Source organism: Tyto alba, unplaced genomic scaffold (genome assembly GCF_018691265.1).
Source record: "Tyto alba isolate M040663 unplaced genomic scaffold, T.alba_DEE_v4.0 Super-Scaffold_42, whole genome shotgun sequence".
Lineage (NCBI taxonomy): Eukaryota > Metazoa > Chordata > Aves > Strigiformes > Tytonidae > Tyto > Tyto alba.
In genome coordinates this window covers 26,640,335-26,658,408 of record NW_024881318.1, presented here as the reverse complement: position 1 = coordinate 26,658,408, position 18,074 = coordinate 26,640,335, and the positions used below count along the sequence as shown (strand labels likewise).

At 35.8% G+C, this 18,074-nt stretch overlaps 1 protein-coding gene across 1 annotated transcript in view; it reads right to left on the bottom strand.

Moving 5' to 3' along the window:
* Positions 1–18,074, bottom strand: part of CWC27 (CWC27 spliceosome associated cyclophilin) — a 116,891-nt gene that overhangs the window by 34,321 nt on the left and 64,496 nt on the right. The window lies entirely within an intron of this gene.

Sequence of the window (18,074 nt, the reverse complement as noted above, 5' to 3'; positions counted from 1 at the left end):
CAGGTTGGAAGGGACCTCTGAAGATCAACCAGTCTAGCTTCTCTGCTCAAAGCGGGGCTGAATAGAGCAGGTTGCAGAGAACATCGTCCAGTCAGATTTTGGATATCCAAAGATGGAGACTCCACAATCTCTCTGGGAAACCACTGCTTCACCTCCCTCAATGCAAAAAAGCACTTTTGTATGTTTAAATGGAATTTCTTGAACTTCAGCTCATGCCTATTTATATTGGTCTAATGGTTACCAGTGGAAAAGAACTGATAACTGCTTCAAGTTTGTCTGGTGTTAGAATCTGAATTTCCCATTTTTTTTCTTTTTTTTTTCTTCTTTTTTTTTTTTTTTTTAATTAAGTTCTGATTGATGTAGTATTCATAAAAGTCAATGAATAGCAAAAATTATTACAACACAGGAACATGGCATGCAAGCTCCCTGCAGCTGTTTTATGTACATCAAGTCTCATCTGTAACACCAGTACTTACAACACAACAAGAATTTTTTAAACAAAGACTTATAACTGTGGGGTGATGACTTCTTTTGAACTTCATTTCCATTTGTACATATGAACACAGAGTTTGTGAAAAGCACTAGAAAAAGAAGACTGCCCTTGTAAAGGTATTCCAAAAATCAACTACAGCAGTAGGTCTTAACTTTCAACAGCATGGCAGAAGCTACATTAAGCCAGATTAACAGCTTTTACATAAGACTACATTTCTACTTTTCTATGCTAAGAAGAAAATCATAGGGGAAGGATAAAGAGACATTTTTAAGCAAATTAGCTCCATTGCTTCTATATAAATTGGGGATAGTATGGTAAGCAAGTTGCATTACACCACAAATCTAGTATAATGCAATGTTTTCTTACAGAAGTTATACAGCAGGAACAACATACATGTCAATAAAAGTTATACATTTAAGATATTTAGAGTTCCAGAACATAGTGATAGCAACACAGCAAGAGGGGGTTACGAATGGCACTTACAAGTAACAGAGTCTATCACATCAGAAGTTTTCCTGAAGGAGGGACAGGCCTACTCTTTCTCTTAGTTACATTACTCTACTGTGGAATGAAGAATAAACTAGCTAGTGACAACTATTCAGCCTGCTCACCCTTTTTTTTCCCCTCCCATGGCAAAGAGGTTTTTGTACAGAACACAGAAGATCCTAACTCCTAGAGAGCCTAATTATAATGTTTTTTCAAGTTCCCTCTATGATCAGTGCTGGTCAATAAAGGACTTTGATACCCAGCTCCTTATAGACTCCACACTTCCTACATTTTTTATACTTAGGCTCACTTTACCAGGTTAAATTGATGAGAAAGATAATCCAGAAAAGCCTGCATGCTAAAGGTAAAGCCACAAGAACTGACTGATAGGAAAGCCAGGCTACACTCACAAGCCAGTTTTACTGGAACAGAACTAGAAGTAACTGACTTTTTGTAAACACGAAAATGTCAAATTCATAAGGTAGAGCAGAATCAAATTATGGGACTACAAATTAATTTGTACCTGTCCCCTACATATTTGAAGCACAGGTCTTTGCATGCAGTAAATTTGCACTAAGGTTTCATATAACAAAGCTGTTGGTTTGCAGCCAATTATGCAGTTGCCTCCTGTCCCTGCAAAGTTTTTGCCGCTAGAGGCATAGTTCTGTCTGCTCCATGCTTGTTTCAGTGCTCTCTTGGTCCTGCTGCTAGGGTGCAGGCTCTCCTCTTGCTCTTGCTCCCTATTCTTGTTCTTCTTGCCAATTCTTTCAGTCTGGAAGCTGTCCTCCCTCCCTCATCACAGAGTGGTACTTCAAGAGTAGGTGCTTTCTCCTCCCCTGTCTACTTACCACTATTTTGAAGGGCCAAAATGCACAAATGAGAAGAAACAATTAACACACAATTGCTTTTTCTCTTCCTGGCATTGCCATTGTTCCATACAAAACCAAAAAGTATTTCCTTCCTAAATTTCATACTTTGAAAACAGAAAAGTAGCTCATTCTTTAAAATGCAAATCTTTTATCTCCACCGTTTGTGAATAATGTTTCAGTGAAATTGCTTAAGTAGCTAGCATTGGATTCCATGCTGCAGAAATTTCTTCTAAAAATAGACAACTTGGACCAAACATCCACCTCTTAGTCACTTCTTTCCAAAATGTCATTCAGCAGTTGTACTATCGTGTGTCTACAACCAGCATTTATGATTTCCAATTATATAACCTGGTATTTACTTGCATTACAGATTTTTCTTTGTTGCATTGTGGTGCTTAGTTATCAAACTAAAATTCTTTGTCGTGGTCTGTTCTCATGTCCCCTGTTATTTTCTTATAAAGACTCAAAAAAAAATAAAAATAAGAATGTCAGTGATTTTAAACAAATGCTTGATACAAATCTAGCAGTACTATAAACACTGTGCCAACTCACTTATTTTTATAAATCAAAAACGTAAACCGTTTTTAAACTTGTACCATCACATCTCTCCAGTTTCCCCAAAAGGCAACATAGTTATCTACTACTTACAAAATCACAATAACCAGCATTAGTTACAACTTTAGTCTAATAGTTTTTCTGAAGATTGTACCAAACGAAGTATTCTGTTATACCTGGCTAGGAGTGAAACAAGGCTAACCTGTCTTTATTTCTCTACATCATACCTCTGGTCATGATTAGACTCTGAAATAGTAGTTCTGCTCTTTGGAATTCTCATAGTTTTCCAATTTTTGTTAAAAATTAATTCAGCTATACAAATTAGATGAAATGTTGCATCCAGAGAGTAGTGGTCAACAGCTCAATGTCCAGATGGAGATCAGTGATGAGTGGTGTCCCTCAAGGTTCCACATTGGGACCAGTGCTGTTTGATATCTTCATCAATGACATAGTGGGATCGAGTGCACCCTCAGCAAGTCTGCGGATGACACCAAGCTGAGAGGTGCGGCTGACACGCCTGAGGGATGGGATGCCATCCAGAGGGATCTGGACAAGCTCAAGAAGTGGGCCCATGTGAACCTCAAGAGCTTCAATAAGACCAAGTGCAAAGTCCTGCACCTGGGTTGGGGAAACCCCTGGTATCAATACAGGCTGGGGGATGAAGGGATGGGAAGCAGCCTGTTGTCATTTGAAGCCGGATGGTAGACAAGCGCTGTGCAGCTGCTTGTTCACCCTCCTGCTGCTCGGGCGATAGGGAAGGGAATTGGAAGGGCAAAGGGAGACTCATAGGTTGAGATAAAAACCTGCTACAATTTAATAATTGTAATAAAATAAAACAATAACAGAAAGTACAAATGGGCAATGCACAATTGCTCACCACTCACAGACTGATACCCAATTTGTTTCTGGCTAGTGATCCTGAAATACCAAGATCCCGCAATCTCAGTCCTGAAAGTGAGAGAGAACCCTCCATTTCCTGGCTGACCCTCCTGTATATACTGAACATGATGTTACATGATATGGAATATTTTACCAGCCAGCTTGGGTCTGGTCCTCTGGCCATGCTCCCTCCCAGCTCCTTGTGCACCTGCACACTGGCAAGGACACGGGGAGTTGGGGATTCCTTGATTTCTTAGCGACAACTGAAAACATCAGTGTATTATCAGCATCCTTCTCATACCAAATCCCATACTGAATCCAAAGTACAGCACTGTTCTATCTACGAAAAAGAAAAACTAATTCTATTTCAGCCAAAACCAGGACACAGCCCTGCAGAGAAACACTTGAGGGTACTGGTGGATGAAAAGCTGGACATGAGCTGCCAATGTGTGCTCACAGCCCAGAAAGCCAACCATATCCTGGGCTACATCAAAAGAAGCGTGGCCAGCAGGTTGAGGGAGGTGATTCTGCCCCTCTACTCCGCTCTGGTGAGACCCCTCCTGGAGTGCTGTGTCCAGCTCTGGAGTCCTCAGCACAAGAAGGACATGGACCTGTTGGAGTAGGTCCAGAGGAGGTGACAAAAATGATCAGAGGGGTGGAACACCTCTCCTATGAGGAAAGTCTAAGAGAGTTGAGGTTGTTCAGCCTGGAGAAGAGAAGGCTCTGGGGAGACCTTATTGCAGCCTTTCAATACTTAAAGGGGCTTACAAGAAAGATGGGGACAGACTTTTTAGCAGGGCCTGTTGCGACAGAACAAGGGATAATGGTTTTAAACTGAAAGAGGGTAGATTCAGACTAGATAGAAGGAATATATTATTTACAGTGAGTGTGGTGAAACACTGGAACAGGTTTCCCAGAAAGGTGGTAGATGGCCCATCCATGGAAACATTCAAGGTCAGGCTGGGCAGGGCTCTGAGCAACCAGATCTAGTTGAAGATGTCCCCTCCTCACTGCAGGTGAGTTGGACTAGATGAACTTTACAGGTACCTTGCAACCCAAACCATTCTATGATTCAATCATGAACACTATTTGTTTGCTAATCGCTATGCCAGCAATCAAACGGGTTAGCATATCTCAAACAATTCAGCTTGCAAATAATGACTGAGAAGTACCTTTTCTCAACTTCAGCACAGCAGAAGTACCTTCATGATTTCTTGGCAGCTTTATGTACTGCATGGCAAAGCAGGCCTCAGACAGGTAAAATTATTGGTCTGGAAAAATCTTCCTCTATTTTCTATGATCCCAAGGTTAAAAGACTGTTTTAATTGATTGTTTCAATATATAAGCTGCAAAAGTTTCTTGACTCCAAATCTGAGACTTTCAGAGATTAATGTCACAAGTCATATGTAGTATATAATATGCTAGAAGCCTAAAGACATCCATATGGCTGGATAGACTCCACAAACAATCTGATGGAGACTGTTTGACCTTAATCCTCCTCCTACTGAGTTTGAAAGATAGCAGATTTTGCTGGATCAAGATTCTATCCCTATGAAATGCAAAGGGAAGCAGTTGCTTGAAGGCAACACAAAAGGCTAACAACATAACTCTTACTTTGGTTCTGTCACTAAGAATCTAACTCACAAGTGAGCAATCACATACTTGCTACACTGTGGCCTTAGCTGATGAGCTGCGAGCAAGTGTAAATCCAAAACCTCATGATGGTATTCCCGATGGTAGGGAGTTTCAGTACCTTAGCCATTTTACTATTTCAAGCTCTGTTGGTTTTTGGCTTGGTTAAAGTGCCTGCAAAAGCCACATATAGTGCTTGTTTACTGAAGGATATGTTACATCTCTCAGCTTTTATCTGTACCAGTATTAAAGCTTTATATTTCAATACACTTTTATCTTAGTAGGGTTTTCTGCAGTTATAACATCATACAGTCCATGCTTCAGCTTTCTAATAAATATATTTTCTTTTTCTTTTATATTTAATTCAGGAATTAATACTTGGTTAATAAGGAATAAAAGCAATAGGAATTTTGGCCAAGTATTCTAAGTTAAATGAATCAATTCGTTTTTAAGTGCCATGTACTGAAGGTGTCTGCTGCAAGCACTAAGAGGTCTTCTGAAATTACAAAGTAACTTCTTAATTCAAGAAGAATTTCTATATTTGATTTTACTCTGGGAAAAGAAAAGAGAACTGATTACAAAAATAAACACTAATTGTGACCTCAGTGTGACTATATGATTACACTTGCTATACGTAAACACAAGACCACCTCTCATCCATACAAATATATATGCCTTCTTGTACTTGTTTGCTCATGCACACATGTATATAAACTGTAACTAGCCGTGTTTATTTAAAAGCATATAAAACCTGTAACTAATAAAATATACATGATACACAAACACAAATAAGACCTAGAGAGGCACAGTATCGTATTCAACTGTGATTTAGGGAAAAGGTGGCTGTATATTCAAAACTGTGATTTAGATATTCTTCACTCACTGATAGCAAAACTCAATAGATGCTAAAATTCATTTGATGCCTGTATTTCAATCACAAAATGCCTGAAAACTGCCATCTATGCATTTCCAAGTTTATCCTAATTCCAGTCAAAACTTCACTAGAATTCAGAGTATTCATCACTCCCCCTCTAAACTCCACCTAAAACACTGGAGGGGCCCAAACTGCTTGAGGTTACCCTAGCACACAGTCATTCACCGATACTGTTACAAAGGATACTAAACAAGGCCACATTCTTTCAAAACTTACGTATTTAGGTGGTGCCAAAACCACACAGCCTCGCAGTCAGAGGATTCACTCAGATAAATGTGAATTTATAGTGGAGGAACTATTCTGTGACTGAACAACTGAAAGACTACTGGATCTGGTGATTTTCTAAAAGGTATGTTGTAGTTGAAACAAGAATGAATCCAGGGAAGTGCTGTTTTCTGTAATAATGAGTATTAGATTAAATTATTATTTTTGATAGCATAGCAAGTTATTTCCCTTCCTCTCTTTATGGTATTATAATTACATCGCTTTTTTTTCAAAGGCCATTTCTTTTCATTTGCTTTTGATGTCTTCTCATTAAGCAGCATCAGAGGAAAATTACTAACTGGTTATCCTTAAATGGTAACATTATTTAGTAAATGTTATTCAAAGTAAACATCAGAACAAGAAAAAGAAAATAAATACTGATTTTACAAAGTAATTTTAAAATGTTATGAAATCTTGTCAAGATTGTCACATAAGTTTACTTTTCACACAAGCAGCATCCCTTAACTTCTCAATAAAATAAAATGAAATATGAAGTACTTTAACACTTCTTACGCTAATTTCACAGCGGAATAGATGATTCTAATTTAGTTTAGATAAACCAAATAAAAATCAAGCACTGTACAATATTATTCCTTCATAATGTAAGCTAATAGCCTAGAAAGAAGTCATGGATTCAATCCCTTCCTATTGCAGGCAATCACATTTCTTCTCCCAAATTTATTAATTCTGTAAAAATCACATTCCATATTCTTTCTTAAATTTGTCAATGATAATTTTTAATGTTTATTATATCATTAGCATTCATGATTTATATGGAAGGGTCATTCTAGAACCAACAAGCTGACACCTTAGTATTGTCAGGGACAATTAGGAAGAACCCCTATTCAGATGATAGCTTTTGGTTTCTGCTAGATACTCTTGAAAAATGAGTAATATCCTCTTGGAGAACTCCAATTCTAAGTTAAAATATAAATAGTATTTCCAAATGGAGAACTCTAATGATAAAATGAAACAATGTAAAGTGTCATGTTTGTACAACTATGTGATCTGCAGAATGTGTGGAAGAATCAAGTGAAATGTCTGCTCTACAACATCAGTTTTGGAGACTTTTCTGATATTACCCCTTTCTGTCCCTTGTGGTACCTGCAGAACATATAGTTCTTGAAATGGATAGCAAATTCCCCTATTTGACACATAGATCTAAGACTGTTCTAGGGTTCAAGAATCTCATTTTTGTCTGGATTACAGTACTGTTCATCTCTGGCACTGTAAGAATTTTGCAACTGCAAAGATGAGAACAAAAATTATGGGTTTGGAATATGCACTCTTTTTGTCACTTGTTTTTGCTGCAGGAGTCAGACACATGTTTATCTTCTGCAAATGGTACACTGTAGTTGTATCTCAAATTAAATAATGATATAAAAATGGTGGAAGGCATATTCAGCAGGTCTTGACATTGGAAACTTGTAAATGAAGTATTTTAATATAGCTGCTGGGCCCTGTATGGACACCTGTGCTAATGCTAATGCTAACAGTTAATGCTGGTTTTGACTTTAACAGTACTTGATATATTATAGTTTGCAATTAGTACTGTAACTCTTTGTTTAAAAAACTTATGCACTGAAAGAGTTTATGGATGAATTGCCAGTATTTATGTATTTCATCTAAGGCTACTGAAAGATTTTAATGCTGAAATCTAGTAGGACTGGTATGTTTATTAAAGACTACACAGGCAACCATTACTGTCTTTCCATTTCCATAAACCTGAGTGTAAATAAGTGGGTCACATAGTTAAAGTATCAGATGATTGGCACTTTATTTTAATGTAATTACGCACAGTGGACTACTATACACTGTATGTCAGCAGTCTCAGTACTGAGCAATGAATTCACACAGGCTGAGACTGATGAAGAATGTTACCATTTTACTCTGCTGAGAGAAGTTTAGTAAAACAGCAGTGCCTGCAGACTAAGCATGAAGTATAAACTTGCACAAGAAGAAGAAAGATATTAAGAGAGAAGCAATATATTTCCTTTTGGCAACTAAGACAGATGGAGAGAGAAAAAAGCCCCTACAGGTTTCGGGGCACATGAGATCTTCTTCAGCTAGTTTATTTTTCTTCCACAGACGTATTACCTTTCCCTACAAACTTTCTTCACTCACATTGTTCAGCCACCAGTTACACTGCCAGAAACTGCAGACGTATGCATTAGGGCATGTAAGAAGCATACATCATAGTTTTAGATTAAGGCTGGTTTTATGCAGTATCTCTACTTCTATGTTCATGGCAAATCCTGGAACATATAGGAGAACTTAAGTTTTCCCATTGTAAGAGAAGAACCTAACTTTGGCTAATGTAAGATAGGCCACACTGTTAAACTAAAACAAATAAACAGAAAAACTGGAGGAGACTGCCAGCACCTCTCAACCAGATCAATGGTATATCTATCTGGATTGCAAATGCCTAGCTTAAATCTTGATAGAAATGCATCTACCTTTTTTCTTTTTTGTAATAGCACACCACATTGGTCATTCACAGCTGTTGTAATTAAGAGGTTTTCCTCCTCCTCTGTAACTTCCGAATGATGGCTTGCATGATGAATTCTTGTTTTAGTTCCTTAATGTATGATCCTATGATCATTAAGTTTCACCCTATTTCTATCATTCAAGCTTTTGAGATCATCCAATTTTCCATTAGGATATTTCTATCTCATTAACATTACTTTCCAACTCTGTACTATCTGCAATCTTCTTTTAAAAAACTTTGCTTTATTTTCATATTTAAAGTATTACTGAAAACCAGAAATAAGAACTATCCTAATAAATATGACCCAGAACAATAGCTGCTCTTTCAACGTAACTAATGTTCTACTTTAACCGAGTTCTTACCTATTTTACAGTTCTTTTTCTGTATTTCCTTCATTTTAACCATTTCTTCTGGATTAATCCAGAGTAAGCTTTATCATATACATTGAGCATATAAAAAAGGTTACTTCTGCCCAGGAAATACTTAAAGACAGGTTAGTTTAGCAGAATCTCTTTCAGTAAACCAATTCAACATATTTTTCTATTAGCCACTAATAGTTTTCAATTGTTCTTACTTTAAAATCTTGACCATTGTATTATATTGTTCCACCATCTTAAAGGAAGCAAACCAAATCCATGTGTCATTCTTAAAATTTAGAAGGGTGGTTTCACCAGGTAAGTCAGATGAGTTCTAATGTCTTAGACAAAAGTATTAAATGCTTTAGAAGTAACATGAATGCTTCCTTTAAAACAAACAAACAAAAAGTATTAGATGCAATGCGAAGTTCACAAAAAAGGGACCAGAAAGGCAAGGAATTAACCAGTGTGACTAGACAACAAGGTTTAATAAGTTATTCAAACCAAATAATTTCGTATCTGTAAATCTAAAGCTAGGTCTATCAGAATAGGTTGTAGAAGGTCATATATTAGAAGATGTATAAAAGAGGCAATTATGATTTTTAAAGAGGAAACAGCTGAATGTATTAATGCTAAAATGACTGAATTAACCAAAACAAGATCGCATAGAAGACGGAAGAGGTCACAAGGTCACAGGGGATTAAAGGGAATGATAAAACCACTGCTGATAAGAAAAATGATTGATTTGTGTCAGCCTTCTCAAAAGAAGACGCTAGGGAGATAACTCTCTAAGAACCTGATCTGATTTGGACATAAAGATGAGACAAGACCAGAGACAGAGATGTCAGAAGAACCAATTCAAGTGTGACAAAGCTCCAGAGTACATCCTCTGGAAGGAAATCAGGAATAGCTAACTTTCCACTAACTCACCTTAAAACAATGTAATAGATGACCAGATAGTAACAAACATTGTACCTTTAGAATAAAAAGGATGACCATGGAAAGCCCAGTAAACTCCACAGCAGCTTCTGGTGAGTAGTTTTAAGTAACTAATAAAATAAACACCATCTTGAACAGTGAGTCTCTATGTTGTCTCACTAATCTGGTAGTTTAGTTCCAATATGTTGGTGCAAGTGTTGATGAAGAGAGTAATGGATAACAAGGTGAACAGTTTTAGATATTTAAAAAGCCCTTATGATAAGCCTTTTAAAAAAGAGAAAGCAAATGATGAGAAATGGATTGCAAACAAAGCACGTGGTGAAAAAAAATAGCCAGACAGACAAGGATAAGGAATTACCTTTCAATATGGCAAAGTTAATACTTAAATTAAATACTCTGAAAAAAACCTGTGGTACACAATTGTAATATTTCTGGAAGATCCAAAATCAGGATCTCAGTCAAGCCCAGAGGCAATAAGGTGATTTCTCACGGGTTTAGCTCAGGAATGGAAAATGGAACAAATGGCCACAGTCAAGTTCTCAGAAATTCTGATTAAATTCTCTTACAAAATTGAAGAAGACTCTGCAGAGAGAAATCCTTGTACATTTTACACAGCTCTGAAGTAACAGAATGAGTAAATGAAAAGACTCTGAACTTTACTAGTGACAACTCAATGAAGATTTCTATTAATATATAATTGTGGAAAACAATAATATAAAATGTACACTTACTAAGGAGAATACAAAAGTATTATAGTAGCACAACAAAAGACAGCCAATATTGCTCACTTTAGGATACTATAAATTAAACTGGATATCCTATGACAAAATGGCCAACACAGTAATACAGGAAATGCCAGAAAGGATGATAAAAGTTATTCTCACCATGAGAAATCACCCCTGACATAAAGATGGAGAAAAATGGAATTATTCATTTCAGAAGAAGTATGAGACAGAGGAAACATGAAAAAGGGAAAGAAAACCACACATACTGCAGACTTCTAATATGTGAGTCAAGGAGACACTCAGTAAAATCTCAATAATTTAGAAAAGAAAGATAAAATATTTTTCACTCTTCAGATGAGACCACATAATTTTTTCACAGGCAATTCCACTGGAGTAAAAACTTCACATTATTAAAAGTACCCCAGACATTTACGTGAAAATCAGGAACATCTATTTAGAACCATTAATGCTAAAAATGAATTTCAAAAGAAATGTAAGACTTCATTCCTTGGGATCATCTAATTATAAATCAGCTTATATGTACTGCTGTTGGATTCCTCTCCCACTTTTCTGAGTCAAATGGTACTGGCCACTGGCCAGCTAATTCCACTTGCAGATTCCTACATCATCAATGGAGGCAAAGACACTTAGGACAGCAGCATATGCCTAATGGAGATTTTCCTCTCCAAGTCTCACTCTGACTCCCCATTTTATGAAAGGTATCATCAATGCTCATCATTACTAAGTACCAAATTATTTATATCAGCATCAGAGCCTTCAAAACAAAATAATGTGAAGAATGATGGAAATAGCTTTTTATATACTCTATTAATACCATATAACATAGGACTTTTAAAATATCTAAATGGACAGATTCAACTAAGAGCACAATACATGCCAATTACATATCACTGTTTCTTGGAAATTGGATAAAACACTTGCTCTGAGTTTTGCCTGCTGTTTCCCAACATCTGATAAAAATTTATAACAGATGGAAATGATTGAAAACTGAACAGCACTCCCTTCATGTTCTCCATTCTGCTGATTTAATCACAAACACACTGAATCTGATGGTAATGAAACAATAGACTTGTTGTTGATGAGATCACCAAATGGCTTCCATAAAAACCTATCAGACACTGTAAAATATAGTCACCACAGACATATGGAATCCTTTTCTGACCTGCCATATCACCTGTCTATACAAAATAGTAAATTCTGTCATAGGAGCAGCCTTAAATAAAACACATAGTCAACTTTACTTGATTTGTAATTATACTGAAAAGCCAGATTCAAAAGAGACAATCTTGCCAAAAATGTTTCATAAAGTCAGCTGGCCTAGACATTTCTAGATTTTAGCATTCTTCCCTATTACGAAATGGCAACATTACTCCCAAGTGAGTCTACCCTGCAGTCTATATATAATGCATATTTTAAACAAACAAACCATATTCAAATGCTCTGCTACTGCAAAGTACAAGTGAGAACTCTGAATACATAGTAGCTAGTAGTCCTAATAATGTAAAAAAATGCTTGTAGTTAAGCATGTGCTGAAGGTGTTTGCAGGATCAATGGCAAATTACCTGAAAGATCAGAGAAACATTCTCAATCTACCTATTGTATTCCTCCACAAGTAAATACAGATTCTTTTTTTTACTAAGACTCAAAACAAGCAGATCTCTGAAGTGAAACAAAATAACTCAATTCTTCTAAAACCTCAACACTACATAAAGTTGCTTTTCTATACATAAAAATGTCATCAACTTAATATCAGTTTCAAGACTGATTTGCAGAATGTTTCAAGTCTAGAAGCAATCACTAAGCCTCACTCAAAGCTAACAAAAACCTCCTCTTTCGAATAGTATAATTTGAGCCTCAAAGGATCCAACTGGGTGATTCATCCAGCCTGAGGATCCCTCCTGGCTGCCCCCTCTTCTGTGGGCTCCTCTGATCCAGACAGAAGAGAGCAGACCGGAAAGAATTTTTCTGGAAGGAAGAAAAGAACCTAGCTGGAGCATTTCCTTTCCCAAGACCTCTTTTGTCACATGAAGGGACTACATGTACATGATACAACAGGGGAGGGATGCTGGACTCTGGGAAAGTCAAAAGCAATGATTTCCACCATCAGAACAATTTCTCTGGCTTACATCATATACTTGTCCAGGTATGAGGGGCTCCTGAAGACAGAAAGTGCTAGGTAGTGCCTGGATGACATGCTCTGGTAACAGCATCCTGCTCCTTGTTTCCCTTCTCCCATTTAAGGCAGAAAACACAAGCATACACAGTAAATACAGCACGTCAGAGAATTGATCTTCAGAGGTGCACTGTACAATACATTCACAATAAGCCAGATAATATTTTGGGAATTCCCTAACTCGGGAAAAACGATGTAGCTCAGTCACCAGTCAAGCACCATAGCTCAGTCTACAACTGCTCCTGTATCAGAACACAAGGGGGTTAGGAGGACTTTTTCAGAACCCCTTCCCTTATTTTTAAGATTTTCTCTATCTAAATATGCTGATAGAATGAGCAGAACACTTTCAACTGGGATTTCAGTGAGAATGGGCCATCAAGTCCCTTTGGCTGTCCACTGAAAGAAAGAGATCCCTTGTGTCTCATCATTTCCAAAGTTTGTTCATGATCCAGAATCCAGACATTAGAGACAGGATGTGGTTAGAGATGCTGGATATGGACATTTTGTATGGAAGGCAAATAGAATGTCAGTAGAGATTTGAATGAGCCTGAACATTATATTCAAACAAATATGGGACCAAAATGTCTTCAACAGAATGTAAGCGACAGGTGTTGCTCACTATTTTTCATATGACAAGGACTTGTGGGTATAAAATGAAACTGCAAGACAGCAGATTTAAAATAAACAAAAGGAAATACTGTCCACACTGCATACAAGTAAATTGAGGAATGTCCTGACACAAGACATCATACAGACCAAAACACGAACATCTTCAAAGCAGCTAGATCTATTCACAGAAGGAAAATACACCAAAGAGCATTAAACACAACAGGCCAAATGAACTTTCTGACTAAATAAGCCTTAAACTTGATATTGTTGAAAACAGGAAAAGTTTCACAGTAGTATCTCAGAACTACCCTGCTTCTGGCCACTGTCAGAGACATAATATTTGACTAAATGGATCTTTGATCTCATCCAGCAGAGTTTATTCCCAAATCAATTGTGACTTCTAAAAAACCTGACATTTATTACTTTGACTTAGCAGCACATAAGCGCGGAGTGATATTTTCCATACCAGAGAGGTCAATGTCTAAAGATGCACAAATATATTTGTTTTTTTGTTTGATTTTTGGATGAAATATCTCTTATGTAAAAATATTATTCAGAGAAAGCAATCTCTCATTTTCTGTTTTTGAATAGAGGGAAAAATAAGCTTTTCACAGCTCTAAGAAAGGTCATCTGCTTTTTTAAGTGTGACTGGAAAAGCTTGATCTAACTTTGAAAGCAACAACTGTGAGATATGTGAAGGTAAAACAAAAAGAAAAAATTATTATGCAATGCATGAATGGTTAAATAAGGAAGGAGTTTAATAATTACTAGATGGATTTTGAAATATAATCAAAGCCTGACTCAGTATTTAGGACCCGTGTGAACTTCTTCCATACTGAACAGTTAACACACGACCATTATGCCAAAGCTGATATAGAATTATCCAGCAAATGCCTGAAATCTATAGAATTAATTACAGTGATGTATGCACAATCAGAAAAACTCCCCCAGCTTCCCACAGGGTAGTCAAGCATGTATTTCAGTGTGCCTAATACAATCTGTACATCTGATTTTTAATTTCAACTATAAAATTAGTAACAAAAATTACCACATTAGCCTCACAGTAAGACTACTAAAAAAAAATTCAGCAAATTAAAGTGATAGTTCCTATAGGAACTATTTAAATCTGCGAAGCCAGTGAAGAACAAAAAGTAAGGTCCATTAACTCAGCTATAGAAGCTCTGAGCTCTAGGTTACTTTACAGCAGAATATTTGAGCTGATCCACTCCTTACCCCAGACGGATTTCACATTCTTATGAAGTAGCTCCGTCTCTAAACTCTTCCCTTTACCCATTCCCTTCACATGTGAAGAAAAAATGGCTCAAAAATGCCTATCACATTACTATCCCACATCTGTACATCAATTAAACATGGTCTGTATGTGAGCCAGCAAAAACATTCTGAGACCTCTTTAGACAATAAAAAGTAAAACAAGTCTCAAATATTCAAATCAAACAGCAAAGATGTTTTGTTTTTGCAGTAGATCTCAAACTGAACCTGAATCATATGATGTAATAAAAGTCCACTTCAGATGATCATCTCACTCCCAGATGTAATTGAAAACGTTTATTCTGATTTAAAAAGCAAAGCGGGTAATTGACTAATGATGAATATTATTTGTATCAAAACTATTTTATGATGCTTATTATTATTTTTTATTCTAGTGGCCATAACATGAAGATAACAGATTGGCATAATTAACCAAGTTAATTATTTCTTTTATAAACAATCTCCAATCCTGCACTTCTGTATTTTGCTTTACATGTAAATAAGTCTACTGCATTATTCAAAGTACAGTGTATTATACCTGTATCTCAAAATGTAATATAACACTAAAAAAAATTTGGCAGGACTATTAATCATGTATTACTTAGACTCAAAACGTTGAGGCTGAAACAATTCCAAACAATTATCTGTAAACATGCAAGTAAAGTTAAGCTCATATTTGAGCATCTGTATGGCAGGTAAAAGTTAACATGCATTTTATCCCATGTATAACTGCTTCAATCAGTAAGTATCCTACAATTTTCATCTTTTTAGGTTTCAATTTAATTCTTGTCCTTACTAATCTAATTTATTATAAAGCAGTTGCCTAAATTTTAGATTTAAGCTGACTTAGATAACATTTCTACATTTAGTATCACAAGAACAGTTCATGTAGCAATGCCACCGCTGACAGTAACTTCATCAGGGCTGTAAAGGGTACTTATTTGTCAAATATAAGTATCTTATTATGTAAGTAAAGTAATATTTTTATCATGTGTAAATATAGTACTTGATTAAAAAAAATCTGAATAATGCCACTGCTTTACTGTTGCTTAAATAATATACCACATAATACACTTCATCTGACATCAACATCCTATATTATAGTCCTCATACACAATCAACATCTTAACCTTTTATACTCTATAAAGTAACGCTAATTATTCTTAGTACAGAAGACTTCCATTGAACAGACAAGAAAACCAGTTCAGCTGTAACAGTAATAAATTTCTATGACCTGCAGAAGACAGTGCTGATTTGGGTTAAGAAACAAAAAGTTAGTAGCTGGACTAGTGCATCCCTGCCTGTGGAACACAATAGGCATGTGGCATCATAAACAATGCTTTCAACAGTGTTTTTAATTAAATACATAATATTAAGGTTGAACGTTTTTTTTCACAAAATTCTCAGAGTTGATAGGAAATCCATCTGTCCAAAAAGCTCTCAGCATCAAACTATACATTATCTCTAAACTGCTTTGAATTTTTATTTATTTAATCAAGTCAGCCAGACAGTTGAAATGATGATGATACCTGCACTTAAAACCCAAAGGAAAGGAATCCTTTCCTTTCTAAAAGTTTTTGTTTTCTTACTAAAATTACTGGCAAAGAACACTTATTGTCAGTTAAGATCAATGAAGAAAAAGAATACTATAAAGATAAAGAGATCATAGCAAGAAGTAGTCTTACTGGAACAATATAAAATTAAAAATTTTGCCAATATTTTTTTTACTAGAGTGCATCTTCTATTTTAGTTTTATTGCACCTTTTATTCACTGCTCAAATAACAAAGGTCACTAGAACACAGAGAACGGGTCCCATAGTCTTTAACCCTACTTCTCCCTTATATTTAAAAAAAAAAAAATTTCCTTTCTAGCATAAAGTGCGTGCATAATAAAATAAAAAATAATACACTTACAGTAATTTAGGGTTTTTTTACCTAAAAATTCATTGCTACTCACTGTCAACATTCTGGGATCTGGTTTTCATTTGTCGATTAGTCAGTAAAATCCTACTCCTGTTTTCAACTGAACTACTATTTGTTATCACTAAATATTCTCAAATAAGGAATGCCAGTTGAAATGTTTTATATAAAACTCTCTCATGGCTCTTAAGTTACCACAAATCAAATTCTCACAATAGTTGCGAGAGTTCATCTGATTTATCTTTTTAAAACTAAAAATACTTTGATGACTGTAAACTAAAATTAATAATCACTCCTCATTCAAGCCATCTGTACCAAAATTTTATCCTAAACATGTTTTCTATTTGTAATATCCTTACATTTTCCCAAAACCACTTAATCTCATTCTTCTTTAAAAAGATGTCAGATATAAATGGAAAGATACAGCTGTATGCTCAAGAGTTCACATTCTAAAGATAAATGCAGACAAAGAAAGTGGGTATGACTAAGCTGAGGGATGGCAGTCCTTTGACTTGAAGAAAACAAATTCATGGATTTAAGAAATCCTTCAGATTTAATAGGCTACTGAGAAGAATGGAAGTTTATTCTTGAAGTTTACAAGTAACTATTAGATGATATTCAAAGAGGGAGTTTGTTGTTGCTTTTTATTTATAAAAAGAAAAACTTAAAACATATGTGGCAGGCTGCCCTAGTTTGCAGGCTGCAAAAGGAGAGCAGGGGATTCAGCACAGATTTTATTAACTCAGTTTTCTTTTCAGCTTTGCAGTTCACCTTTAAAATAAAAGCTTCGATTCTGCTGAAAACAGCAAAATTTGTGGAAAATTCATAGGGAGGATCCAAATCCTTGTGATTTGTGGATTTTCTGTTTGAACAGATTTTTATTGTTCCTGTTGATTGCCCTAACACTCACTTTCAGGCACCAGGCAGCTTGAGTTATGTTATCTGTGGGCATTTAAACAGTACCAGCAGGTAGCTTAACTTTCCAAACTCATTTTTCCTAGAACGTAGAATGCCAAATAACTGTTTGGAGAGACGTGAAAATGTAAAAAGAATGATCTTATCAGTCTTGTTAATTTAACTTGGTTTAATAATTGCCACTAACTTGCTAGATATATTAAGTTATAAATATATTTTTATATGGATTGACACCTTATTTTCATTCTTTTTGTTATTGCCTGGTCACATACTATAGGAAAAATGGCCCTGTCTGGGCTAAATGCCCAGAACATTTGAAGCATCTCCCACTGAAACAATAGTGGTCTTTGTTAGACACCATCTGCTAGTAGATATTTTTTTTTTTGGTAAAATCATTGTGTGTCCACTAATACATATGCACTGCACTTCCACTAAGTGAATTACATTTATGCTCAGACTAAATATTATTCATGTAAAAAGTGTTTCATTTCACATTATGACTGAGTTGGAGTTATAGTGATGCAACAAACATGAGATAAGCTTGTTC